The sequence below is a fragment of the Protopterus annectens genome, chromosome 17.part0, assembly GCF_019279795.1.
Source record: "Protopterus annectens isolate FY-2018-M chromosome 17.part0, PAN1.0, whole genome shotgun sequence".
NCBI lineage: Eukaryota > Metazoa > Chordata > Ceratodontiformes > Protopteridae > Protopterus > Protopterus annectens.
Genome location: NC_056751.1, coordinates 729,160,309 through 729,187,657, shown reverse-complemented (window position 1 = coordinate 729,187,657; position 27,349 = coordinate 729,160,309). Strand labels below are relative to the sequence as shown.

General features: G+C 42.9%; 1 protein-coding gene across 2 annotated transcripts in view; it reads left to right on the top strand.

The window, feature by feature from the left end:
* NCSTN (nicastrin) overlaps positions 1-27,349 on the top strand; it is an 876,107-nt gene that overhangs the window by 671,161 nt on the left and 177,597 nt on the right. The gene's annotated exons all lie outside the window — the stretch shown is intronic.

Sequence of the window (27,349 nt, the reverse complement as noted above, 5' to 3'; positions counted from 1 at the left end):
ATGGGTCCGGAGCCACTGTGCAGGCACCGACTTCTGAGGGTGTATTCAGGAACACGGACTTGCATATTAAACAGACGCGTCCTTCTTTGTTTAGGCCAAAATCTCGAATCATGCCTAAGAAACCAACACCCAGGCTGCATGCTCAGGCCTCTATGCCTAAAAAACAAATGATAAGAATGGCTGAAGATCTTATAACTCTAATCAGGAAAGTCAACCTCCCCCTTCTAAGAGACCTAGGACTGAAGTTGTTTATGAATCTTCTGACCAGGATTCTGATTTTTCTGATTCTTCTGATTCTTCTGATGATCTGGATTTCTGCTTCCCCTACAGAGGATTTTTCTTTTGGTGAAACCTTGCACAGTCTAAGGGAGCATTTCCACTGGGAAAGCCAGGATTTTTCTGATTCAAAAAAGAGGCTTAGGGATTTCTTACTCCTGCCTCAGCATAGGCCTTTAGCTATACCTCCTGTACTAGACATTGTTGATGATGCCTTTTCAGAATCTAGTTTGGCCCCTGATTCTTTGCCTCCTGCTCCCGGAAAACCTGACAGATATTACAGGGGTCCTGATTCACACAAGTTCCTTTTTAAAAATCCTATTGTGGATCCCGAGACTATTTCACAGAGACCCAAGGGCATTAAGGCTTCTACTGCTAAAAATCCTACCCCCTCTGATAGAGACTCCAGGGCGCTGGAGAGATGGGGTAAGAAGGTTTACACTTATGCAATCTTGACCATTAGGGCTTTAAACTGCCAGTTTCGTATGTTAAAGTATCAACAACATGTTATTGGATTGCTTAAACAGAAAATTATGTTGATTCCTGACTGTGCTGAAAATAAAGAATTACAGGATTTAATGCATTCTGCTGAACAGGTTGGAAAACATACTTTGCAATGTGGATTTGATTCATTAGAGGCCTCTTGCAGGGCTGCTGTTACTGAGTCTGTGCTCAGAAGGCATGCTTGGCTTAAGGAGCAATCTTTGCCTGATCATATTAAAGCTAAATTGTTGGATGCTCCCTTAAATCAGGACCGCCTGTTTGGCAACAAGGCTGAGGAAGTTCTTAAAAAGGAGGAAGATAAAGCTAAATCTATGCAAACTGTTAAAGATTTCTTACAAGTTCAGCCTCCTAGATTTAGTAAGCACTGGCCCTCTAAGAATTGGCCCTTTCCAGCCCCTTCCAGGTCTTCTCAAGCCAAACCCAGACACAGCAGAAACCCCAGGTTTCAGTCCCAAGGGACACGCAAGACTAAGCAGTGGGGGGTTTCCACACCGAAATCTGGGAGTAGTAAGACTCCCCACTATGGAAAACTGTCTCAGTGACTTGTTTTTAAAACATCCAAGCACTTCCCAACTGAATACTCCTTTAGGCATAAAGATTGGTCTGCAGGCCAGAAATTGGGCACTCATTACCCAGGGCAAATGGGTTTTAAATATAGTGTCTCAAGGATACAGATTTCACTTCCACACATTGCCAGCACCAAGCAGGTGGCCAGATGTACCCCCCAAATCAGTGGGCAGAGTCCCAAAATCAAGTACTCTCTCTCTCTCTTCAACATGGGGGGCTATTCACTTGGTACCAGAAGAGGAAAAGGGACAAGGTTTATATTAGAGACTTTTCTTGGTACCCAGAAAAGGCAATACATGGCGTCCTGCCCTGGACCTTTCTACTCTAAACACATTTCTGGTGATTCCAAAATTCAAAATGCTGACTTCACCAGCTGCTTCCTATGCTAGACAAAGATGCATGGTTGGCAGCACTAGACTTAAAAGAAGCAAACCTGCACATCCCTATCAGGGAGTGTTGCAGAAGATACCTATGCTTCAAAGCAGGCGACATGCACTATCAGTTCTCTGCACTGCACTTTGGCTTAGCTACTGCACCCAGGGTGTTCACAAAGTGCATAGCTCCAGTTATTGCATTTTGCAGGCAAAGAAGTATTCAAACATTCCCATACCTGGATGATTGTGTAATTCAGACAGAAAGCCAGGACATACTTTTGACTCATCTGGCTTTTGTTCAAAGGGTACTGACTTGTCTGGGGTAGACCATAAATGAAAAGAAATCACACCCGGTACCCTGTCAACAAATTATATTCCTGGGAGCAAGCTTGAGTACAACTTCCCAGATGGCTTTCCTCACGCCAGAGAAACGGATTCATTTGACAGCCTACTTCAAACAAGTGGCCACAAAAACCCAGCTATTTGCAAGGCAAATACTGCAAGCCTTGGGGTTCATGGCCTCTTGCATTCTTCTAATTTCATATGCAAGGCTGCATATCAGGAAACTACAATGGTATCTCAAAAGCCTATGGTGTCAACATTCACAGGATCTAGAAGCAAGGATTCCTATCATACCTTGCCTATGCCTACAGTGCCTTTGGTGGGCAGAGGCTTGCCACCAAAACAGGGGACTACCATTCACACTACCCCCCTGCCACCCAAATCTTAACAGATGCATCAGGGAATGCATGGGGGGCTCACCTGGCAGGGAAGTGCATTCAGGGCAAATGGAACCCAAGTCAAATGCACCTGCACATAAATCAAAAGGAAATGTTAGCTGTACAGAATGTTCTGACAGCCTTCAAGGACCACATTCTTCCAGGACAATTAATGGTAAAGACGGACAATACCACTGTCATGTGGCACATAAACAAGCAGTAGAGTACACATTCTTACCCCCTCTACAGACTAGCCATGGCATTGTGGAACACAGCCTTGAGCTACCAAGTGAAATCTGCAAGCTCAATTCCTGCCAGGAAAACTAAATACACTGGCAGACGGACTAAGCAGAAACCTCATGTACCCACACGAGTGTAAACTGGAACCAAGGATTTTCAACATGTTGACAAGCAAATGGGGGAGCCCAGATATAGACCAGTTTGCCTTCCCCCAGAACCATCAGTTGGACAAATTTTGCATAAGGATTCCTCACAAGCTAGCTTGGAAAGTGGATGCTCTATCCTTCAACTGGAAAAACCTATCAGTTTTTGCCTTTCCTCCTCTGCTTCTGCTCTCCAAGGTACTACTAAAGATCAAACAGGACAAGCCAAGGATGATTTTAATTGCACCAGACTGACCTTGCCAACACTGGTACCCACTCTTGCACAGTGTGTCACGCTTTCCCCATGGCACCTGCCTCAGACTCCTTCCCTGTTGTCTCAGAAGGAGAACCAGATTCTGCGCCCTTGGCTGCAAACCCTGAACCTAGCAGCCTGGATAATTACGTAATCTCTCCTTTACCATCCCTCAGTAAATCAGTGATGGATATCATTTTAGAGGCAAGGACGCCTAGTACTAGAAAATCTTATGCTGCAAAATGGAAAAGATTTTGTGCCTGGAACCAATCTCAAGGAATGAACGCAGCAGTGCCCAATTTACCTCAGACTCTACAATACTTGACTGAGATGCTTCATTAAGGGCCTGTCTTTTTTCTTCGTCAAAATTCATGCGTCAGCCATTTCAGCTCATTATAGCACAGAGCCTCCCCTCTTCTCTCACCCACAGCTCAAGCAGTTCTTCAGAGGGGCAAAAAATTTAAGGCCACCCAGGAGAACTCCAACTCCAGCCTGGGACCTTAACTTTGTCTTGGAGAAACTAACTCTTCCTCCTTTCGAGCCAGATGCTACTGCATATTTAAAATTTCTTTCCTGGAAAACAACTTTCCTTTTAGCAATCACTTCTGCAAGAAGGGTATCTGAATTACAGGTCCTTATGGCTGTGGAAACTTTTATCATCTTTCATGCGGACAGGATGTCCCTCAGAACCAATCCCTCCTTCATGCCCAAGGTGGTATCTAGTGTGGCTCTTAATCAGTCCATTCATTTGCCTACCTTCTTTCCTAATACACAGAACAAAGGAGAACAGATAATGCACTCTTTAGATGTGCACAGACAGCTTAGATTCTACTTGGACAGGACTAAACTTCAAAGGAAATCTGAACTGCTGGTGGCATTTGCTGCAGGGGCACAGGGGAAAGCTATTTCAAAACATACCATTTCAACATGGATAGTCCGCTGCATTAATTTCTGCTATAATCACCATGGAAAATTTATCCCACAAGGCATCAGACCCCATTCAACCAGGGCTGCATCTACCTCTAAAGCCTTTCTCAGGGGCGTCCCTACCAGGGACATCTAGAAGCTGCTACCTGGAGTTTTGTACATGCATTCACCAAGCATTATCATTTGCCAATTTTCTCTAAATCCAGAGCTGGTTTTGCCACTGCAGTCTTGCAGGGCCTTATAGCTGGTCCTAATTCTATTTAAATTCCTCCTCCCAACCTTAGCTTTGGGAATCTACCCAAATGTAATGACTGCAACAGTGAAACACTAAAAACATAGTACAGTTGTGTACACGTACCATAAATGTAGATGTTCGAGTGTATTCACTGTTGTAGTCCTGGTTACCCTCCCTCCAGCCCCCTTTCTTCTTTGGGCTATACCTCTACTTTCACTTACTATTCTCAAAAAGCTTTTTGGTGTATTTGCTTTTTTGTTGGAGGTATATCCTTATATATATAGAGTTAATTGCTTCCCATTAGGGGGGCACCTGACATCTGGGGCAAGAAAAATGGATGTAATGGCGTCAGCTGCATGTTTTATATCCCTGACTAACTGATGTCATGGTAGAAGGGACAGCAACCAACGCAGGACCCAAGACTTTGTTAATCAGGCTGACTGAGGGCAACTGCAAGCAGATAACCCAAATGTAATGACTGCAACAGTGAATACACTCTAACATCTACATTTATGGCAAGTGTATACAACTGTACTTTTGGTATCTACTTCTCTGAAGTACAGGCTAACACAGAAGGCCTCTGGCTAACTAAGTTCGCAGATGACTGCAAACTAGGAGCCATAGTAGAGTCCCCAAATGATGTGGACATCCTACAGAAGGGCCTCACTGAGACAGATGCCTGGTGTCAGAGGCATGGCCTCAAGCTCATTGCCAAAAAGTGCAGTGTCATCCCCTTTGGTAAAAACTCTGTACCCATGAGCTACCACATAAACGGCAGTCTACTTAATGCCGAACGTGTGATAAAAGAACTTGGGACACAGGTGGACAGTAGTCTCTCCTTTGATAATCACATCGCCACAGTAGTCAGGAAATCCTTCTATGTGGCACACCTCATCACAAAAGGGTTCTCATCCAGGAAAAAAGAGGTCATTGTTCCCCTCTACTCGACACTCATTAGACCTATTATAGAGTACAATGCCCCTTTTGGAATGTACCTCACAAGACATCTGCAGCAGCTGGAAAGGCCACAGATGTACCTCACAAAGAGGATTACCGGCCTCAAACAGATGCCCTACACTGACCGTCTCAAAAAACTCCAGCTTTACTCTGTAGTATATCGCCTACTCCGAGATCATCTCTGCCTAATGTATAAAGCTATGTTAAACCCAGAGCTGCTGGACATGCTACACCTAAAGAAATCCCAATCCCTCCGAGCTACATGCTCTAGGGACCTAAACCTTGTCACCACAATAAACAGGACATGCTGGGGGGATGGACTCCTGTCCCAGAGATTTCCTATACTCTGGAACAAGCTACCCATCTATGTCAAGCAAAGTTCCTCATTAGCACTCTTCAAGAAAAATCTTGATGAGTGGATGGGAAATAGGAAATACACCCCGGAGATCACTTCTGTGGCTCTGCTCGACAGGGGCTTAGGAAATTAACTTTCTTGGGTGGTGTAAGCCAGGAAACCTTGTTGACTAGGCTTACTTAGGCCCTTGGGCCGATAGCCTAATACCTACTTATGAACACTGTTTTAATACTGGTTCATCACAGTTTTATATGATATTTTAAAGTATTATTTCATATTTTTTTATATATTTTATATATTTTTTTTACATTTTATTAATTTGTGTTCAATGTCTATTGTTCTGTATGCTATTTATTTATTATGTGCTTTTATGCTTGTCACTTCAATGATTTTAGAAGTTTTCATTCACAGCATTTCATTTTCATGTATTTAATATTGTTATGCTGTGTTTTTAAATGTGAGCAAATGGTTAATTGATTAATTTGGGATTGTTGGATTTGTATAAAAGGAGTTGTAGAAGTTGGTATGCTCATCTGAAGAAGTTATATTGATGAAAACGCAGTGATTCAGTTAAAGCATTCTGGATGTGTTTTATTTGAACTTTACAGCGTGTGCTCAATAAAGTGTTGGATTTTATTCTGGTGATCCTTCCAGTGCCATTTTTGGTTAACAGTAGAGAAAGTCCCTCACAAGGAGGAAGAGGGACAAGGCTGTTACCCCTATCATTTCCAGGTCACCGAAAGGATGGGCTATGGGAGACCTACTCTGGACCAGTCAGGATTGAACAAATTCCTAAAAATACCAGTTAAGGTGCTGACTTTTCTGTCTCTTCTGTCCTTACTATTACTGGGAGCCTTCTATTTACTCTGGACTTAAAGGATGTCAACTGGCTCTTTTTTGACTGCATGGACCACAGATAATGCCTGAGATTCGAGGTAAGTAAGAATAATTTCCTCTTTACCATTCATCCATTTGGCTGGTCCACAGCACCATAGATGTTCTCCAAGTATTTGCCTGCAGGCTGTTGCCTTTCTGAGACCACGAGACATCCACATTTAGCTTTTCTTGGACAACGTCCATGTCTGTTCTTCACTGGAGAGGAAAAGCAAGTCTCTGTCCATGACCGTGAACTGCTTGACCAAACTAGGCTTCTCCTTAAACCTCCAAAAGTTAAGCTTGCTGCTATAGAGAGGTTTGCTGCTGTAGAGGCCAAAGGTGGTTCTTGACGTCTTGTGGAACATGGGTGCCATCTTTACCTGCCCAAGGAACCAGCCCTTCAACAAAAGTCCTCTTTGTGAGTGGAGCCCAGAAATATTTGGGGCCCCCAGTCATGCCTTGGTATTGATCTTAATGGTGCCTTTCACTGGACTGCATATGCAGAAGATCTGCTAGTACCTTCGGGGAATTGCCATCCTCTTCATCAAATTATCTAGCTCATTCTAGCCATTGTAAGAGTCCTCCTGGTGGACCAGACAGGTGGAACTCAACACAGAAAGACCTGTACTGGGGCCTTGAGGAGAAGAGACCCCAGTCACTGATATGTCAGACTTTGCTGGATGAGCACCCCTTGTAGAGCTGAAGGTAACACACAACCTGTAGCTGGAACGTGTTGAGCAAGCACATCATTGTGGACAAAATAGTGAGACCCTGGGAGTAACGGCCTTCATACAAGCTGACATGCAGACCCCTAAAACTCATCACAGGCAGTACATCAATGTTACTGGCAGATTAATACTAGAATTTATATGAAAAGTAAACCACGGCAGGGCTGGACACTCCATGGTGTCAACCCTGGCACTAGATGATTGTCACTATTGAGTAACATCCTGACCCCATGTGCAAAAATGGCAAAAAGGGATTGTGGCTGGATGGGTGTAAAAATAAATTATGTAGATCAAGTATGCATCTCAAGCATATTTTCAGTGCAGTTGTATGCAGTCAATTGTTAAGATCCATTCAACTTAACAGATATTAATAGTTGTAATAAACATGAAATATCTGAGAAATTTATAAATAGAAGGTGTGAAATTGATTTTTTGAAACATAAGTTACAGGTTATATTAGAATATTATACAGTAGCTAGTCCATATTTTCTGATAGTAATATTGGGAAAATGATCATGGTTACTTTTCCATCAGTTAGCTGTATGTTGACATATAGCAGACGCTCTAACCAAGTTATGAATATTGGTAAAAACGAATGGCCGATTCTACAAACTATTTCAGGACTTGTAATATTCATTAGGTGATGTGCCACAATTTGAAGCAGCAACTGTTATAAGGATTTAGGTGCTAAACAAACTGGATATAAAAGGTTTACACACCACTGTTAAATGCCAGGTTTTTGTGATATAAAAAATGAGACCACAATAAATAAATTTCAAAACTTTTCCCACCTTTGATGTGACCTATAACCTGTACAGTTCAAACTTAAAAATTTGTTAGGGGGAAAATATAAAAAATAAAAAATGTACAATAAGCTGGTTGTATAAGTGTGGTTTGTCAAAGCACCTTTTGATTTAATTACAGCATTTAAAACAACTTTCTCAGATTACTCCTTCAGAAAGGACATTCAGCAAATCATGGCTTCTGTGCAGGAAGCTAATTTGTAATGTGGAGGAATTTGAAAATATAATAGATTGCATTCATAAAATTTCTCTAAGTAGATTAAAATTCTACAGCATGGATCAAATGTTTTAGATGTGATGGAAAGAGCTAATTTTGAACATTTTGTTTTTAGAGTGCATCTATTTGGCAGATTTTAAAAATTCCCTACAGATTACTTTGTCAGAAATGAAGCAGTAAATGGTTGTAAGTAACGAACAATTCATTTGAGTTAGGATACAAGATCTGAATTACCTAGACTTAATAAGGGCTTGCTAAGTTTAATGCTATTGACTGCCAAGAAAACAATTACTTGAAAATTGAAATAAAGGCTAAACTAACTGTGGAGTATTGAAAATTGTACATGAGATAAAGGAACTGGGGGTGGGATCTTTAGAAAAGGGAAGACCCAGATTACATAACAGAAAATTGAACTTGTGGAAAGAGTGCATGTAGAATAATGTTCAGGATGATGGATAATGTTGATAAAAAAATCTGTTCAAGCAACAGAGACATCCAAAGCAGAAATGCATGCAACCTCCACCCCCCAACAGAACCCAAATGACACATAGCCCACAAACTCAGTGTGCTATTCAACCACAGCCCATAAGGCATAACAACATACCCAACACTCTAGTCATAGGTGATAATTTAATCAGGCACACTGATGTTCCACTCACCAGGCTAAACAAGTAGAAAGTTATTGTCAGCTGCCTGTTTGGTGCCAGGATCCACCACGTAAAGCGTGCACTCAGGTCACTCCACAAGAAGTACAGATATGACTCTGTCATTGCCCATGTTGGTGTGAATGATCTGAGATGTACCTCCCTGGACTACATGAAAAGAGACATGGAGGAGCTCTCCAATCTTGTAGCCCAGGCAGGTATGACCCTAGCCCTGAGTAGCATCCTGCCATCACCCAGAATGATACCACAGTACAAGGACAAAATGATTGACTTCAACAATTGGCTAAGCTTCTGGTGTCATTCTGAGGGGATCCAGTATCTGTCTGCCTGGGATGACATGATTGACAGACCACAATGCTTAGTCAGAGATGGCCTGGACCTGTCGCCCTTGAGATTCCGGATACTGGCTAAGCTCTTGCCACCCCTAAAGTGCCTTTTTTAGGCAAGGTTCAAATGACAAATTCACCACCGTAACAGGTACAAGCAAACAAAGTCTGAGGGTAATGCTACTCAATGCTAGAAGTCTAAACCTCAAAATGCATTCACTCGAGGCACTCCTTAAAATGGAGAATATCGACATCTGTGCAGTGACAGAGACCTGGTTCAAGGCTCCAGAGAGCACCCCTGCATTACCAAGCTATAATTCATACCACACCTTTTGGCCACCCAACCTGGACCGAAACACTAAAGATGGAGGCGTGTCCATATTCATTAAGGATATCCACACCTCTAGGCTAATTGCTCAGCATAATGCATTTGAGATTGTCCAAGTGCAACTAACTCTGGGCACGACCGCAGTCCAAATTGTGACTTGCTACAGATCCCCCACCATGCCCCCGGATTCCCACTCCTCATTTCTTGAAGCACTGGAAAATATTAGGGTACAACCCAACACCCTAATAATGGGTGATTTCAACTACCCCACCATTAACTGGGAAAACTACTCCTGTACCAACTCTTGCTCAACGTTTTCTGGAATTCATAAATTCCAACACCTTGGATCAACTTATCCACACCCCCACCAGGGGCAGCAATATCCTAGACCTGGTCATTACAAACATGGGCATCCGGTGTTCAACACCTGAGGTCAATTCCTCATTGGTCATATCCGTCCAAAAGCTAATCAGCCTAGACAGCCCCCACCCCCCATTAGGGAAACAACTGTAAAAAATTTATCCAAAACCAACTTCACGCGTCTTAAGACAGAAGTGGCAAACTTCACGACTCCCATGCAGACGGACAATATTGGTACGACTGCTGAATCCTACAAAAATGCACTTTATAAGCACTTACACAAGTGCATGGATCTTGCTATCCCTAACAGAACCAAGATGCTATCCTCCAAAAAAAGGAAGCCAATCTGGTGCTTACCTGCCATAAACAAACTCCACAACAGAAGAAAGAAAGTGTTGCAAAAAAAGAGTAAAATCCCATGACTGGAAGAACTCCCTGATCAGCCTCAGTAAGAAGCTCAGATCCCTCATAAAATCCTCCAAAGCTAGTTATGAAAACAAAATCGCCACTGATTCTAAAGACAACCATAAAGCACTCTATAGCTATGTCAACAATCTCAATGGCAACACTCAGATCTGCTCTGAGTTACAGCACAATGGCACTAAATATACATAAACAACTGATATTGCCAACATCCTGGCAGATAGTTTCAGTGCTAACTTTACTCCCCCTCACCCCCTAAAGGGCCCATCTCTATACCGGAAGAATGTAAAGTTCCTGTAATCACGGCTGCACAGGTAAAAAAACACACTCTCCAAAGCCAAGAACACAGCATCCATGGGACCTGGCAACATCCCAGGCTGCGTTCTACATGAACTACAGAATGAACTGGCACCCCACCTAAGCACAAAGTTCAATCATAGCCTCACCTCAGGCTTTGTGCACACTGAATGGCGCACAGTGACGGTTATCCCACTCCACAAAGTGGGAGCCACCATGGACCCCGGGAATGACCGTCCCCATTAGCTTAACGAGCCTGGTCTGCAAGGCCATAGAACGTATCATCTTGGGAACTTATAAACAAAGACATTGGCAATCTCCAAACTCTGGACCCCACCTAGTTCGGGTTTGTAAAAGGCAGATCATGTCTCCTAAACCTGATTGACTTATTTGAAGCAGTCACCAAAGCCATAGACGAGGGTAAGGTGGTTCACACAGCCTATCTAGATCTCGCCAAGGTTTTGACACCATCCCCCACTCTGGAATTTTAGATAAACTCACTAAACTAAGTATAAATCCCTTTGTCACAAGATGGGTTGACAACTGGCTCACTGACAGAACCCACACTGTGAAAGTAGCAGACTCCAAATCCGACTTCAGACCAGTGACAAGTGGAGTACCACAGGGTTCAGTCCTGGGTCCTCTCCTGTTTAGTATCTACTTTTCTTAAGTGCAGACTAACACAGAAGGTCTTTGACTAACGAAGTTCGCAGATGACTGCAAACTAGGAGCCATAATTGAAACTCCTAATGATGTAGACATCCTACAAAAGGGCCTTACTGAGACAGATGCCTGATGTCAAAGCCATGGCCTAAAGCTCAATGCCAAAAAATGCATTGTCATCCCCTTTGGTAAAAACTCTGTACCCATGAGCTACCACATAGGTGGTAGTCTACTTAACACCGAAAGTGTGATGAGACCTTGGGACACAGGTGGACAGTAGTCTCTCCTTTGATAATCACATCACTACAGTAGTCAGAAAATCCTTCTACATGGCACACCTCATCACAAAAGGTTTCTCATCCAGGAAAAAAGAGGTCATTGTTCCCCTCTACTCGTCACTCATTAGACCCATTATAGAGTACAATGCCCCTTTGTGGTATGTACCTCACAAGACATCTACAACAACTGGAAAGGCCGCAGCAATACCTCACAAAGAGGATTACCAGTCTCCAACAGATACCCTAGGCAGACCGTCTCAAAAAACTCCAGCTTTACTCCATTGCATATAGGTTCATAGGTTGATACTAGGCTATCTGCCCTAGGGCATTTATAAGCCTAGCCAGAGTGTGTTTGGCTTTCGTCACCCTTTTAGAGTAGTTGACTGTGCCTCTGTATAGTAAGTCACAGAAGATAGCCCTTTTAAGGTTAGTTTACTGTGCCTCTGTTTAATAGGGACACAGAAGAGATCCCAGGGGTAAACCTACGATCTCCCATCCACTTGTCAAGATTTCTCTTGAAGAGGGTCATTGAGGGGCTCTACCTAACATGGATTGGGATTTTGTTCCAGAGTGAGGGGAGCCTCTGGGATATGAATCTATCCCTCCAGCATGTCCTATTTATTTCTGTGCTGAGGTTTAAGTCCCTGGAGCGTGTAGCTCTAAGGGATTTGGATTTCCTGAGGTGGAGCATGTCCATTAATTCTGGTTTGGACATGGCTTTATACGTCAGGCACAGATCGCCCCTGAGTAGGCGGTAAGCAACTGAGTAGAGCTGGAGTTTCTTTAGCATAACTGCGTAGGGCATCGGTTTGAGTCCCTTGATCCTCTTGGTGAGGTACTTTTGGGGTCTTTTCAGTTGCTGCAGGTGTCGGGTAAGGTACATCCCAAATGGGGCATTGTATTCAATTATGGGTCTGATTAGTGATGAGTAGAGGGGCACAATGACCTCTCTTGATCTAGATGTGAACCCTTTCGTGATAAGGTGGGCTATATAGAAGGTCTTTCTTACCACTTTGGCAACGTGATTGTCAAAGGAGAGATTGCTATCTACTTGGGTCCCCAAATCCCTAATTACTTCTTCCGTACTTAATGGATTACCACCTATGTGGTAATTTGTGGGCACTTTGTTTTTCCCAAAGGGGATGACTATGCACTTTTTGGCATTTAGCTTTAGGCCATGGCTCTGGCACCAGTTATCCATCTCTGTGAGACCCTTTTGGAGGATGCTTGTGTCAGTCGGCAAGTCGATTATGGCACCCAGTTTGCAGTCATCTGCGAACTTGGTCAGCCATAGTCCTCCCATGTTAGCCTGTAACTCACAGAAATATATACCAAAGAAGAGAGGTCCCAGGACTGAGCCTTGTGGGACGCCACTTGTAACTGGTTTAGAGTCCGACATGGCACCTGCAATTCTGACCATGTGGGTTCTATCCCTGAGCCAGTTTGCAACCCATCTTGTGACATAGGGGTTGATATTTAAGCTGGTGATCTTATTTATGATGCCCGAGTGGGGTATTGTGTCGAAGGCTTTTGTGAGGTCCAGGTAGGCTGTGTGGACTACCTTCCCTTCATCTATGGCCTTGGTGACTGTTTCAAAGAAGTCGACCAAGTGCAAGAGGCAAGATCTGCCCTTAACAAAGCCGAATTGGGTAGGATCCAGTGTTTGGAGGTTCCCAATGTCTTTGTTTATGAGTTCCATGATGATACGCTCCATAGCTTTGCAGAACAGGCTAGTCAGGCTTATAGGGTGACAGTTTCCGGGGTCCGTTGTGGCACCACCTTTGTGGAGTGGCACCACTGTTGCTGTATGCCATTCCTTGGGTACATATCCTGTAGTAAGGCTGAGATTGAACAGTTACTTTATGTGAAGGTTCAGTTCTTCTTGGAGCTCATGTAAGACGCAGCCCGGGACACCGTCCGGTCCCATTGATGCTGTGTTTTTTGCTTTGGAGAGGGCAGCTCTCACCTGTGCATATGTGATGTCAGGGAGGCTACACTCTGTTGGGATAGACATTTGCTCTTTTGGGGATGAAGGGGGGGGGGGGAGTTTGCACTGAACCTGTCTGCCAGGATGTTGGCAATGTCTGTGGGTTCAGTGTATTTTTTGTCATTTTGCACTAACTCTGAGCATATCTGGGAGTTGCCACCCAGGTTCCTGACATAGCTAAAGAAGGCCTTGTGATTATCTTTAGTGTCTTGTGCAATTTTTCTTTCGAAGCTGGCCTTAGATAATTTTATGAGGGATCGTAGTTTCTTGCTAGTACTGATCAGAGATGCCTTCCCTTTTTGGGATTTTGCTCTATCATGTAGTAGCTTCCTCCTTCTGTTGTGTAGCTTATTTATGGCTGGGGTCCACCAGACAGGTCTCCTGCCTTTGGAGGAGTGAGTCTTGGTTTTATTTGGGATAGCATGATCCATGCATTCCTGTAGGTGTCCATAGAATGCATTTGTAAAGGATTCTGCGGTTTGGGCCACATTTTCCACTGGCCCGGGGGCTTGGAAGGATTCCACCTCGGTTTTGAGAAGTGTGAAGTTTGCTTTTGAGAAGTTCTTCACCGTAGTTTCCTTGGCTGGGGGTGGGGACGGGATATGGATGTCCAGTGAGATTAATTTATGGTCAGATCTTACCAATGAGGGGTATACCTCTGGTATGGAACATAGTGTCCCCATGTTGGTGAAGATCAGGTCCAATATGTTTTCCCCTCTTGTGGGAGTGGTGACCAGTTGTTCCATAGCATTTGAGTTTATAAATTCTAGGAAGTGTTGGGCGAGGGTGTTGGGGCTTGAGTAGTGCTCCCAATTTGTTTGGGTAATTGAAGTCACCCAATATGATGGTGTTTGGAGAGACCTTCATATTCTCCAGTGTTCTCAGGAAAGCTGAGTGTGGTTCCTGAGTTTGGGAGGGTGGTCTGTAGCAGGCTACAAACTGAAAGGCAGTTTTGCCCACTGTTAGTTGCACATGGATGGTCCCCGATGCTTCGTGCAGTGCCACTAACCTGGAGGTGTGGCTATCTTTGATGAATATGGATACTCCCCCTCCTTTTGTGGTTCGGTCTGAGTTTTGGGGCCGAAAAGCATGGTATGAAGTATAACCTAGTAGTGCTGGGGTGCTCTCAGGAGCCTTGAACCAGGTTTCTGTTACTGCACAGATATCGATTATTCTCCATACTGAGGAGAGCCTCGAGTGCGTGCATCTTGAGGTTTAGACTTCTGGCGTTGAGCAGCATTACCCTTAGTTTCTTTTTCCTTGTGTTGTCTATGGAGGTGGGTTTGTCTTTTGAGCCTTGCCTGAAAAAGGCACTATGGGGGTGGCAAGAGCCTTAGCCAATATTCGAAAGCCCAGGTGTGACAGGTACAAGCCGTCCCTAGTGAAGCAGCGTGGCTTGTCGAGCATGTCATCCCAGGCTGACAGACACTGGATCCCCTTTGAATGACACCAATACTTTAGCCAATTGTTAAAATTGATCATTTTGTCTTTATACTGTGGCATCATTCTTGGTGAGGGTAAGATGCTACTCAAGGTCAGGGTCATACTGGCCTGGGCTACATGATCAGAGAGCTCCTCTATGTCTCTTTTCATGTAGTCCAGGGAGGTATGTCTCAGGTCATTCACACCAGCATGGACAATGACGGAGTCATATTTGTACTTGCTTTGGAGTGACCTGAGTGCTTGTGTTTTGTGGCGGATCCTGGCACCCGACAGGCAGCTTACAGTGACCTTCTCCTTGTTCAGCCTGGTGAGTGGGACGTCAGTGTGTCTGACAATAGTCACCTATTACAAGTGTATTAGGTGTGTTGTTTAGCCTTAAGGGCTGTGACTGTGTGGCACACTGACTTTGTGAACTATGTGATACGTGGGTATTGTTGTGGGGTAGCAGTTGCTTAGATGTCTACTTTGGAGGTCTCTGCTGCTTGCGAAGGTTTTTATTTAGAGCCTCCCAGTATGTTTTTGTGTGTTTATGTGTTTGGTTTGCTGTTGCGATAGGTCTATGTGAGACTGGATTTGTGGTGTGTGAGGTTACCTTCTCCGCCTGACCTTTCTGCGCCAGTACTGGGTTGAGAGAGCTCAGCCTCCAGTTTGGCTATATAGTTGCATCTCTCACATATATTTGAGCTTGTTGGGAGGAGGAGAGGGTGGTCTGTGTACATAAGGCAGTTGCCTCAAGATTCCCAGATTCACCAGCTGGACAGGAGAGTAAACCCGAAACTGACTTTTGGACATGTCAGAATAGTATAAGGAACTACTTTTTGACTGATCAAAAAGGACCAATAAGGAGCCAAGTACTTTAAGGGAGTAAAGAGGATGTAATGCTTTAGTTTATTAGTGCTTACTTATAAGATTACTTATACGAGCAACTGCAGGGCTTTAGAATGAAAATAGAGTGCTTACTTAACAGTTCTAAGGGAAAAGTGAAGAGCAGACTTTGTGGAGCCGGGAATAGTTTAAACCCGTTTAAGCGGCACTGTCTGATGCTGCTCTGTTCGCAGAATCGTGCAAAACTGCACAGCAACTCGATTTAAAATGATTACTAGAAATGTAACCAACACAGATTTTAATGCTAGCAGAAACCCCCAAGCTAAGTAGCACTAACAAAGGAATTTCAAAGTAGTCTAACAACTTTCAGTGAGCTCAGATAACTGCAGAGACAGAGACACAATATTTAGTGAATCAAAGACACACAATATTTACTGACTCAAATCTTAAATAAGTGCAGAAAAAAATCTACTTAAATCAGCTTGTGTCCAGTTGATATATGAAGACAAGTCTCAGTAGCCAGCAACTCGATTTAAAATGATTATTGGCCGTTTTGGGTCAATTCCTATCTCTTTCAGTCTCCCTGCTTTAAAACCCGCATTTGCACGGTTTTGCACCAGTATACAACTCTGCATAGCTCCTCGTGGTGTCCTGCAGAGTGATACAGGCAACAGAGAGACCCAATAGAGACTTTTCCAGATTTAAGTATTTTTTTCTCTGTTTTTTTTTGCTCCGACTGCCTTTTCCCGCCTAAAAAGCAGATTTCTAACTGATCTGTGCTTTAAAAAGTTTAAATTGCATTTGCCTTCTGCTTTTTACAGTTTTTGCACTTGTTTTATATCAATTTAAGTCATTTTTGTATTGTATAACTATTGTAGGCTACACACTAAAGTGCACTAGCCTGTTTATAGCATTTACAGTGTTTTCTGTGTGTTTTTCTGCTGTTTCCTGAAAAAAAAAAAAAAAAAATTTCTCTTTTCCTGCCTTTGCTGAACTAGATTAGTCCAGATATCAAGTTTTGCTGAATTCCAGACTGTGGTATAGTTTCCTGTGTTGCCCATATCCTTACTTGGATAGGAGGAAGCTTCTCTATTCACCAGTGAGAGTGGGGAGCTTTGAGCAGCCTATCTGTCCCTGGAGGAGTGGTCTCAGCCCTGAAACTATTAGCTTACCTAACCTACTCAGAGGCGATCTCTGCCTAACATACAAAGCTATGTCAAACCCAGAGCTGTTGGACATGCTCCACTTAAAGAAATCCCAATCCCTCCGAGCTACATGCTCTAGGGACCTAAACCTTGTCACTACAATAAACAGAACGTGCTGGATGGATAGATTCCTGTCCCAGAGACTTCCCATACTCTGGAACAAAACTACCTGTCTATATCAAACAAAGCTCCTCATTAGCACTGTTCAAGAAAAATCTTAATGATTGGATGGGAAATAGGAAATTCACCCCGGGGATCACCTCTGTGGCTCTGCTCGACAGGGGCACAGGAAAATAATTTTCTTGGGTGGCGAAAGCCAGGGTACCTTTTTGGCTAGGCTTGTATAGGCCCTAGGGCCGATAGCCTAGTTACCTACCTATAAGGGAAAGAAGGAACTGAACATTTTGTGTAGTATGGGAGTGAATAAAAATTGTTGAAAACCTGTGCTACAAGAAATAATGGAAAAAGTTACTGCAGTTTATTTTTTTCTATTAATGTATTTGTACTTTTGTCATTCATTAAAATGTGATGAGTCAATAAATGTGTTTCTAAAAGACTGAGCCTAAGGAAAACAATAGAAGACATTGAAAATCCTCATGATGACAGCTTAAAGGAGGAGGAAATGAACACACAACAATAAACCTCTGAATAAGGTTGAAGAAATAACCTTGCAAGTTTTTTTTCTTCCTGGAAAATGAAAGTTTAAGGCAGTTACATATATTCATAATTCTCACTGCTGCAGTAGTCTTTAGGCTATATGGGTTGATGTTCTTCTTGTTTCACTGTTGCAGTCATCACATTTGGGTTATCTGCTTGCAGTAGCCCTCAGTCGGCCTGATTAACAAAGTCTTGGGTCCTGCGTCGGTTGCTGTTTCATCTTCCATGACGTCGCGTAGTCAGGGGTATAAAACATGCAGCCGATGCCATTACATCAGTCTTTCTTGCCGTGCGGTGCCTGAAGCAGAAGCAGTTTGCAAGTGCCAGTCAGCCGACTTCTGAAATTTTCGTTTTCGAGTTTCAGAACCGAAGTCTTCAACTAAAGCTAAGTACCCTGTTGGGGAAACTTTTTCTTGCTCCTTACCGATGTTAGTAAAAGTTAATAATTGCATTTCTTGTGGAAAGCAAATACCTCACAAAGATTTTCATTCGTACTGTAGTCCTTGCCCTGGCCCTGACCACGACGTACTTTGCTGTCGGTTTTGTGCCTTATTTAATTAATGCACTATCCATTGTTGGTATATTTTTGCCTCTAAATATTTCGGTTCTCGGTTTAATTATCCAAAAATGTCATCGGTTAGCCATCCGACTACAGGTATTCCAAAAAAAAATGCAAAGATAAAGACAGAGACAGGCCGCCTAGTTCCAAAAGCTGCCGACAACGCTTCTCCAAAGCCAGTCGCCAGTTCGCCGGTACTCAGTGAGGCACTTTTGCAGCTCCTGATACCCGCTACTTCTGATTCACAGGCCTCTGAGACCCATTCGGAGTCCGGCATGCTGCGAGATGCTTCATCTGTGGAACCTGCGGAATTCTCTACCTTGGATGGGTCCAGAGCCACTGTGCAGGCACTGGCTTCTGAGGGTGTATTCAGGCCTACGGACTTGCATATTAAACTAACGCCTCCTTCTTTAAGACCTAAACCTCGAACCATGCCTAAGAAACCAATACCCAGGCCGCATGCTCAGGCCTCTATGCCTAAAAAACAAATGATGAGAATGTTTGAAGATCTTATAACTCTAATCAGGGGAAGCCAGCCACCCCATTCTAAGAGACCTAGGACTGAATTTGTTTATGAATCTTCTGACCAGGATTCTAATTTTTCTGATTCTTCTGATGATCTGGATTTCTGCTTCCCCTACAGAGGATTTTTCTTTTGGTGAAACCTTGCACACTCTAAGGGAGCATTTCCACTGGGAAAGCCAGGATTTTTCTGATTCTAAAAAGAAGCTTAGTGATTTCTTACTCCTGCCTCAGCATAGGCCTTTAGCTATACCCTCCTGTACTAGACATTGTTGATGATGCCTTTTCAGAATCTAGTTTGGCCCCTGATTCTTTACCTCCTGCTCCCAGAAAACCTGACTGATATTACAGGGTTCCTGATTCACACAAGTTCCTTTTTAAAAATCCTATTGCGGATCCAGAGACTATTTCACAGGGACCCAAGGGCATTAAGACTTCTGCTAAAAATCCTACCCCTTCTGATAGAGACTCCAGGGCGCTGGATAGATAGGGTAAGAAGGTTTACACTTCAACAGCCTTGGCCATTAGGGCCTTACACTGTCAGTTTCATATGTTAAAGTATCAACAACGTGTTATTGGATTGCTTAAACAGAAAATTATGTTGATTCCTGATTGTGCCGAAAATAAAGAATTACAAGATTTAATGCATTCTGCTGAACAGGTTGGAAAACATACTTTGCAATGTGGATTTGATTCATTAGAGGCCTCTTGCAGGGCTGCTGTCACTGGGTCTGTACTCAGAAGGCATGCTTGGCTTAAGGAGCAATCTTTCCTGATCATGTTAAAGCTAAACTGTTGGATGCTCCCTTAAATCAGGACCACCTGTTTGGCAACAAAGCAGAGGAAGTTCATAAAAAGATGGAAGATAAAGCTAAATCTATTCTTACAAGTTCAGCCTTCAAAATTTAGTAGGCATTGGCTTCTGCATCCAAATCTGGGAGTAGTAAGACGCCCCCCTATGGAAAACTGTCTCAATGACCTGCTTTTAAAATTTCCAAGCACTTCTCAACTGAATGCTCCTTTAGACGGAAAGATTGGTCTGCAGGCCAAAAACTGGGAACTCATTACCCAGGACAAATGGATTTTAAATATAGTGTCCCAAGGATACAGATTTCACTTCTACACATTACCACCACCAAGCGGGTGGCCAAATTTACCCCCAAAGCAGTGGGCAGAGGTCCAAAAGCAAGTCCATTCTCTCTCAAGCATGGGGGCTATTCAGTTGGTACCAGAAGAGGAAAAGGGACAAGGTTTCTATTCAAGACTTTTCCTTTTACCCAGAAAAGACAATTCATGGCATCCTATACTGGACCTTTCTACTCTAAACACCTTTTTGGTGATTCCAAAATTCAAGATGCTGACTCTTCACCAGTTGCTTCCTATGCTAGGCAAAGATGCCTGGTTGGCAACACTAGATTTAAAAGAAGCATACCTGCACATCCCTATCAGGGAATCTTGCAGAAGATACCTGCGCTTCAAAGCAGGCTACACGCACTATCGGTTCTCTGCACTACCCATTGGCTTATCTACTCTGGCCAGGGTATTCACAAAGTGCCTATCTCCAGTCATTGCATTTTGCAGGCAAAAAAATATTCAAATATACCCATACCTGGACGATTGTCTAATTCAGGCAGAAAGCCAGGACATACTTTTGAATCATCTGGCCTTTGTACAAAGGGTGCTGACTTGTCTGCTGTACACCATAAACAAAATGAAATCACACCTGGTACCCTGTCAACAACTTATATTCCTGGGATCAAGCTTGAATACAACTTTCCAGATGGCTTTCCTCACACCAGAGAAACAGATTCATTTGACAACCTACTTCAAACAAGTGGCCACAAAAGTCCTGCTATCTGCAAGGCAAATACTGCAAGTTTTGGGGTTCATGGCCTCCTGCATTCTTTTAATTCCATATGCAAGACTGCATATGAGGAAACTACAATGGTATCTAAAAAGCCTATGGTGTCAACATTCTCAGGATCTAGAAGCAATGATTCCTGTCATACCTTGCCTACTCCTAGAGTTCCTTTGGTGGGCAGAGGCCTGCCACCAAAACAAGGGACTACCATTCACACTACCCCTGCCGCCCAAAACTTAAAAACAGACGTGTCAGACTATGCATGGGGGGCTCATCTGGCAGGGAAGTGCATTCAGGACAAATGGAACCCAAATCAAATGCACCTGCATATCAATCAAAAAGAGATGTTAGCTGTACAAAATGCTCTGACAGCCTTCAAGGACCACATTCTTCCAGGACAACTATTGGTAAAGACTGGCAACACCACTGTTATGTGGTACATAAACAAGCAGGGGGGTACACATTATTATCCCCTCTGCAGACTAGCCATGGCATTGTGGAACACAGCCTTGAGCTACCAAGTGAATCTACAAGCTCAATTCCTGCCAGGAAAACTAAATACACTGGCAGACAGACTAAGCAGAAACCTTATGGACCCACATGAGTGGAAACTGGAACCAAGGATTTTCAACATGTTGACAAACAAATGGGGGAGCCCAGATATAGACCTGTTTGCCTCCCCCCCAGAACTATCAATTGGACAAATTTTGCACAAGGATTCCCCACAAACAAGCTTGGAAAGTGGATGCTCTGTCCTTCAGCTGGAAAAACCTATCCGTTTATGCCTTTCCTCCTCTGCCTCTGCTTTCCAAATTACTACTAAAGATCAAACGGGACAAGCCGAGAATGATTTTGATTGCACCAGACTGGCCACATCAACACTGGTGTACCCCCTTCTTGCACAGTGTGTCACAGTTGGCCCCATGGCACCTGCCTCAGACTCCTGCCCTGTTGTCTCAGCAGGAGAACCAGATTTTGTACCCTCAGCTTCAAACACTGAACCTTGCAGCCTGGCTAATTACCTAATCTCTCCTTTACCATCCCTCAGTAAACCAGTGATGTATATCATTTTAGACGCAAGGAGGCCTAGTACTAGAAAATCTTATGCTGCAAAATGGAAAAGATTCTGTGCCTGGTACCAATCTCAGGGGATACGCACAGCAGCGCCCAATCTACCTCAGATTTTACAATAGTTAACTGAGATGCTTCACAAGGGCTTGTCCTTTTCCTCCATTAAAATCCACGCCTCAGCCATTTCAGCTCATTACAACACAGAACCTCCCCTCTTCTCTCATCCACTGCTCAAGCAGTTCCTCAGAGGGTCCAAAAATTTAAGGCCACCCATGAGAGCTCCAACTCCAGCCTGAGGCCTTAACTTTGTCTTGGAGAAACTCTTCCTCCTTTTGAGCCAGCTTCTACTGCAGATTTAAAATTTCTTTCTTGGAAAACAGTGTTCCTTTTAGCAATCACTTCAGCAAGAAGGGTATCTGAAGCACATGTCCTTATGGCAGTGGAGCCTTTCAACATCTTTCATGCGGACAGGGTGTCCCTCAGAACCAATCCCTCCTTCATGCCCAAGTTGGTATCCAGTGTGTCTCTTAATCAGTCCATTCATTTGCCAACCTTCTTTCCTAATCCACAGAACAAAGGGGAACGGATACTGCACTCCTTAGATGTGCACAGACAACTTAGATTCTACTTGGACAGGACTAAACCTCAAAGGAAATCTGAACAACTGCTGGTGGCATTTGCTGCAGAGACAGAATGGAAGGCTATTTCAAAGCAAACCATTTCTAAATGGATAGGCCATTGCATTCATTTCTGCTATAAGCACCATGGAAAACCTATCCCACAGGGCATCAGACCCTACTCAACCAGGGCTGCATCTGCCTCTCCTGCCTTTCTCAGAGGCGTCCCTACCAGGGACATCCTAGAAGATGCTACCTGGAGTTCTGTACATACTTTCACCAAGCATTACCATTTGCCAATTTTCTCTAAATCCAGAGCTGGCTTTGCCACTGTAGTCTTGCAGGGCCTTATTGCTGGTCCTAATGCTATTTAAATTCCTCCTCCCAAACTTAGCTTTGGGAATCTACCCAAATGTGATGACTGCAACAGTGAAACATGAAGAACATAGTACAGTTGTGTACATATACCAGAAATGTAGATGTTCGAGTGTATTCACTGTTGCAGTCCTGGTTACCCTCCCTCCAACCCCCTGACTTCTTTTGGCTTTACCTCTACTTTCCTTTACTATGCTTAAAAGCTTTTTGGTGTATTTGATTTTTTGTTGGAGGTATAACCTTGTATTTTGTATATATTTAATTGCTTCCCATTAGGGGGGCACCTGGCATCTGGGACAAGAAAAACTGATGTAATGGCGTCGGCTACATGTTTTATACCCCTGACATCATGGAAGAAGAGACAGCAACCAACGCAGGACCCAAGACTTTGTTAATCAGGCCGACTGAGGGCTACTGCAAGCAGATAACCCAAATGTGATGACTGCAACAGTGAATACACTCGAACATCTACATTTATGGTAAGTGTACACAACTGTACTTTCTCCCCTAACCCGCCTTCACCCATTTCTGTCTTGCCGTCAGGACAGGAAGCATCTCTCAGGCTTCATAGGTGCAGCATTCAGCTAAGAGCTTTGTTACTGGCAGATGAATCCCCATTGTGGGACCCCTCCATACAGAAATTATTGCATTTTAAGAAAAATATATTTATTTTACCTTTCTGACTAAAAGTGGTATTGCCCCCTTAAAGAAACTTGGTATTAGTTTTTATCACTATCGGAAGTTTCCTGTCAGGGACTGCTGTTTATTGCTACTTGACTTAACAAGTTTTTGTTTTAATTTTATTCAAATTATGTACTGCTTGTGTAAACCTTTGAAACTATGTTTAAAATTATTTATTTTGGGGCAGGAAAGGTGTGTGTTTGTCAGTGTAGTCCGTATGTTCACTTAGTTATAACCCACCTGACATTTTTACTTTCTGTTATTTTTTACTTTGAAATAAGAGTTGACAGAGAAATTGTGTGTTTGTTCTTTTTATTTGATGAAGGGGCTGATGCAAGGAATGTGAGTGGTGGTGTACTGCTTGTAAGCAACAGATGATAACTTAGCCTTTCGACCAACTCGCTCCAAAAACACTTACTGTTTGGCTTCTCTTCCTTGGCTGGAGCATGGATACTTACACCTTTCCTGTGGATTCCACTCCCACTGTTTCTAGAAAGAAGAAAAACACTTACCAGAGACACCTTGCTGTTGTGTTAGACTTGGTCTTTGCCTCAGCCGATAGTGACTGAGCCTGCAGTGGCTATTGGTTGTCCCTCAGACCACTCATTTACCTCTATGGCTTTCTCTGGTGTTGTCCTTTTAACCGCCACAAATCAGGGGTCAGCCAGTGTTCCATGTGGGCATAGGTGAACCATCGTCTCTAGGTTTGGGAGATGCTCCATGGCATTCTTCACTTGGGTATTCATGGCAAGAGACCGGGAAACCAGGCAGATGTCCCTCCTTCGAGTCGGTCATATTCAACAGAAGCTCTTACAAAGAATAAAAGGAGATTAAACGTTGTTTATCTCAAAATGCAGTTACAGTTAAGAAAGATTACTTTTTTTTTTTTTTACCTTAGCAAAGTAACCTCAAGAGGTTAGGTACAAACCCACAGGTCACCCAGTGGATAACCAGCTGGCTGACTGACAGGACCCAAGAAGTTAGAACTGGGGAGTCCAACTCTACAAAAAGACCAGTCACAAGTGGAGTCCCTCAGGGATCAGTCCTTGGACTGCTCCTTTTTGGCATTTACTTCTCAGACGTCAAGGCCAATGTCAGTGGTCTCTGGCTGACTAAATTTGCAGATGATTGCAAATTAGGAGCTGTCATTGAATCTCACACTGACTCAAATGTTCTCCAGGAGGGGCTGACACAGACAAACAACTCGTGTCAGAGGCATGGACTAAAACTAAATGTTGAGAAATGCATAATAGTATCCTTGGGAAGTCATCCATCCCTGGTAATTATCATATTGACAGCACACCCCTTAGAGATGACCTAGTAGTCTGGGAGTTAGGGACACGCATACATAGAAATCTAGCCTTTGATCATCATGTGTCTGCAGTGGTGGGGAAATCATTATATGTTGCGCAACTTATAAACAAAGGTATGGCATCTAAGTCCAAGGAATTCATTGTTCCACTGTATTCAGCATTCATCAGACCTATCATTGAGTACAATCCCCCCTTTGGTATGTACCTAACCAGGCATATCCAACAACTAGAATGTCCATAGAGGTTCCTCACTAAAAGAATACAGGGCGTAAGTAGTGTGTCCTATGCAGACTGCCTCAAGGCCCTATCCCCTGTATTTTGTCTCCTACAGGCTTTTGAGGGAAGATCTATGCCTGGCATACAGGGCATTGTCAGACTCCACTCTGATGGACCTCCTGCATATCCACAAAGCAAACAGTACCAGAATTACCCATTCTAAAGACTTAAACCTTGCCTGTGATATAAAAGGACCTGTTGGAGAGATGAGTATGTATCCCAGAGACTACCCTGTTTATGGAACATCCATGTAAAGCAGAGTTCCTCCTTAACCCAATTCAAGTTCACCTTGGACAGTTGGATGGGAAAATGGAAATTTATCCCTGGTTTGGCACCTATGTCTATAATGCAAACAGGTAATCTCTAAATGGTTCATCTTCCAGGCCCATGCTTACACTTATCAAGGGCATCAGACTTGTCAGAGATTTGGGATGCATGGCTAGGCTTAAAAAGTCTCTTGTGGTCGTTAGCCTAGTAAACACCTACGAAGCTATATGAAGATGAAACAAAATCTGTAGCTGTACATTGTGTATCCATGCATGAATTGGTTTAGCAGTAGCCTTACTCGTGGGAACATGATAAAATTAAGTATTTAGGAGTATGGATTAAAAAGGATTCTGTTATGGTAGCTTAGGATATGTGGGAAGAAACCAAACAAACGCTAATACAAAAACTGAGAAACTGGACATTCTTGGTTATGGATAGCAAAATAACAAACAGTGAAAATGTGTTTAATCCTTTTAGCTTTAAATATAGAGAAGTTGTGGACAGTAATTAATAAAAGGTAAAGGGTTTTATCTTGGAGGGAAGGGTCAAGTGGGGTAAGTTGATCCTTCACATAGAACAAGCTTTTTTAAGGCTACCTGATTTGAAGGAATTTTTTACAGCTACACTTAAGGCTCATATATATGACACAAACAGAAAGCTATAATTCAGAGTGGAAAGTGATGATGGGGAGGGTTCAAGAAATAAGGAGAGAGTGGGATTTTGCATTTAGATCCTTAAGAAGAATAACAGCACTCATGTCAGCAAGCAAAGAAGAGTAGTATTGCTGAAAGTGACTTCATCCACAAGTCTGGGTGAGAGTACCTCCATGAGGTGAACCATGTTTTTCACAAAATCTCACCAAGATGACACTGATTTATAGACTGTATTTTATATAGTGTATATCATGGACAGAAGTAGGTCAAAAACTAAAAAAAAGATAGCTGAGTGAACAAGACCCAGGATAAAAGTGCCCAATCCTGGTAGTTGCACTGGTGACAGGACTGGAAAAATGACCGTGTAGAATTCTCAAAATGTGGATACATTCCTACAGTGGGGCCAAGCCAGGCCCAAGGGGAGGATGGGCCTCCCTGTTGTAGAAGGAAGTAGCAGTCCACAAAAACTGATAGGACAAAGAAGAGCCATATAGATGATGGAGTGGACTGTTGAGGATAAGAAGGACATTATGTCTTGTTACTATTAAGTAAAAAGCCCAGAATTTCCAGGCACAATATGCAAACAGATTGAGAGAAATTAGAGGAAAGAAAAATACTTCCACAAAAAACTGTCAGAAGCTTCAAATAAAAAATTGTGTTCATTAATACAACAGATTTCTGAAAAGAAATTATATAGACCATGAAATTTTGATCTGTTTGGAAAAAGAAGCATCTGTGGAAGTGTGAACATATAAAAAACAAAACCTAGAAATTTTTGAAAAGTATAAAAAAGAAATATGGACATGGGAAAGAAAGAGAGATTGCATATGCTGCAGTATTTTTGCAAAGTCAGAAGCCAAATTAATCAGTACAAAAAAGGCAGCCCCAAAAATATTCAAAGAGAAATACAAAGGCATCCAGATATGGAAAATTTCACAATAAAAAAAAATATCACAAAGAAGGAATGTAGAAAAGACAATTAGTAAAGTAGAAGTTAAAAAAACAGAAGTAGTTAGGGAGTGCCTGCGAAGTGACGGATTTGGTATAAGAAGGTCTAACACAGGTTACATCACAGCATGATGGAACGAGTCACGAAAGTAAGGAGAAACAGGAAGATCAGGAGAGATCTGAAGAAGAAATATGGACATGTGAAAGAAAAAGAGATTTAATGTGGTGTAATATTTATGCAAAGGAGAAAGCAAAACTAATCAATACAAAAAAAACAGCACCAAAGATGTTTGAAGAGAAATACAGGCAAAGGAATCCGGACGTGGAAAACTTTACAATACAAAAAAAGACAGAGGAAAAGTAGAATAAAAGATTAGTAATGGAGGAGTTAAAGAAATAGAAACTGAGGTTGTGGAGTACCTGTGAAGTGAAAGATTTAGTGTAGAAAATTTAACTCAGAAAGCACCACAGCAGGATGGAGCAATAGACAATCCAAATTGAGGAGAAACCAGTGAAACATATGTAGCAACTGGTCAGGTGCCATATGTAGATATTTTGGAGCCTTTCACAGGAAA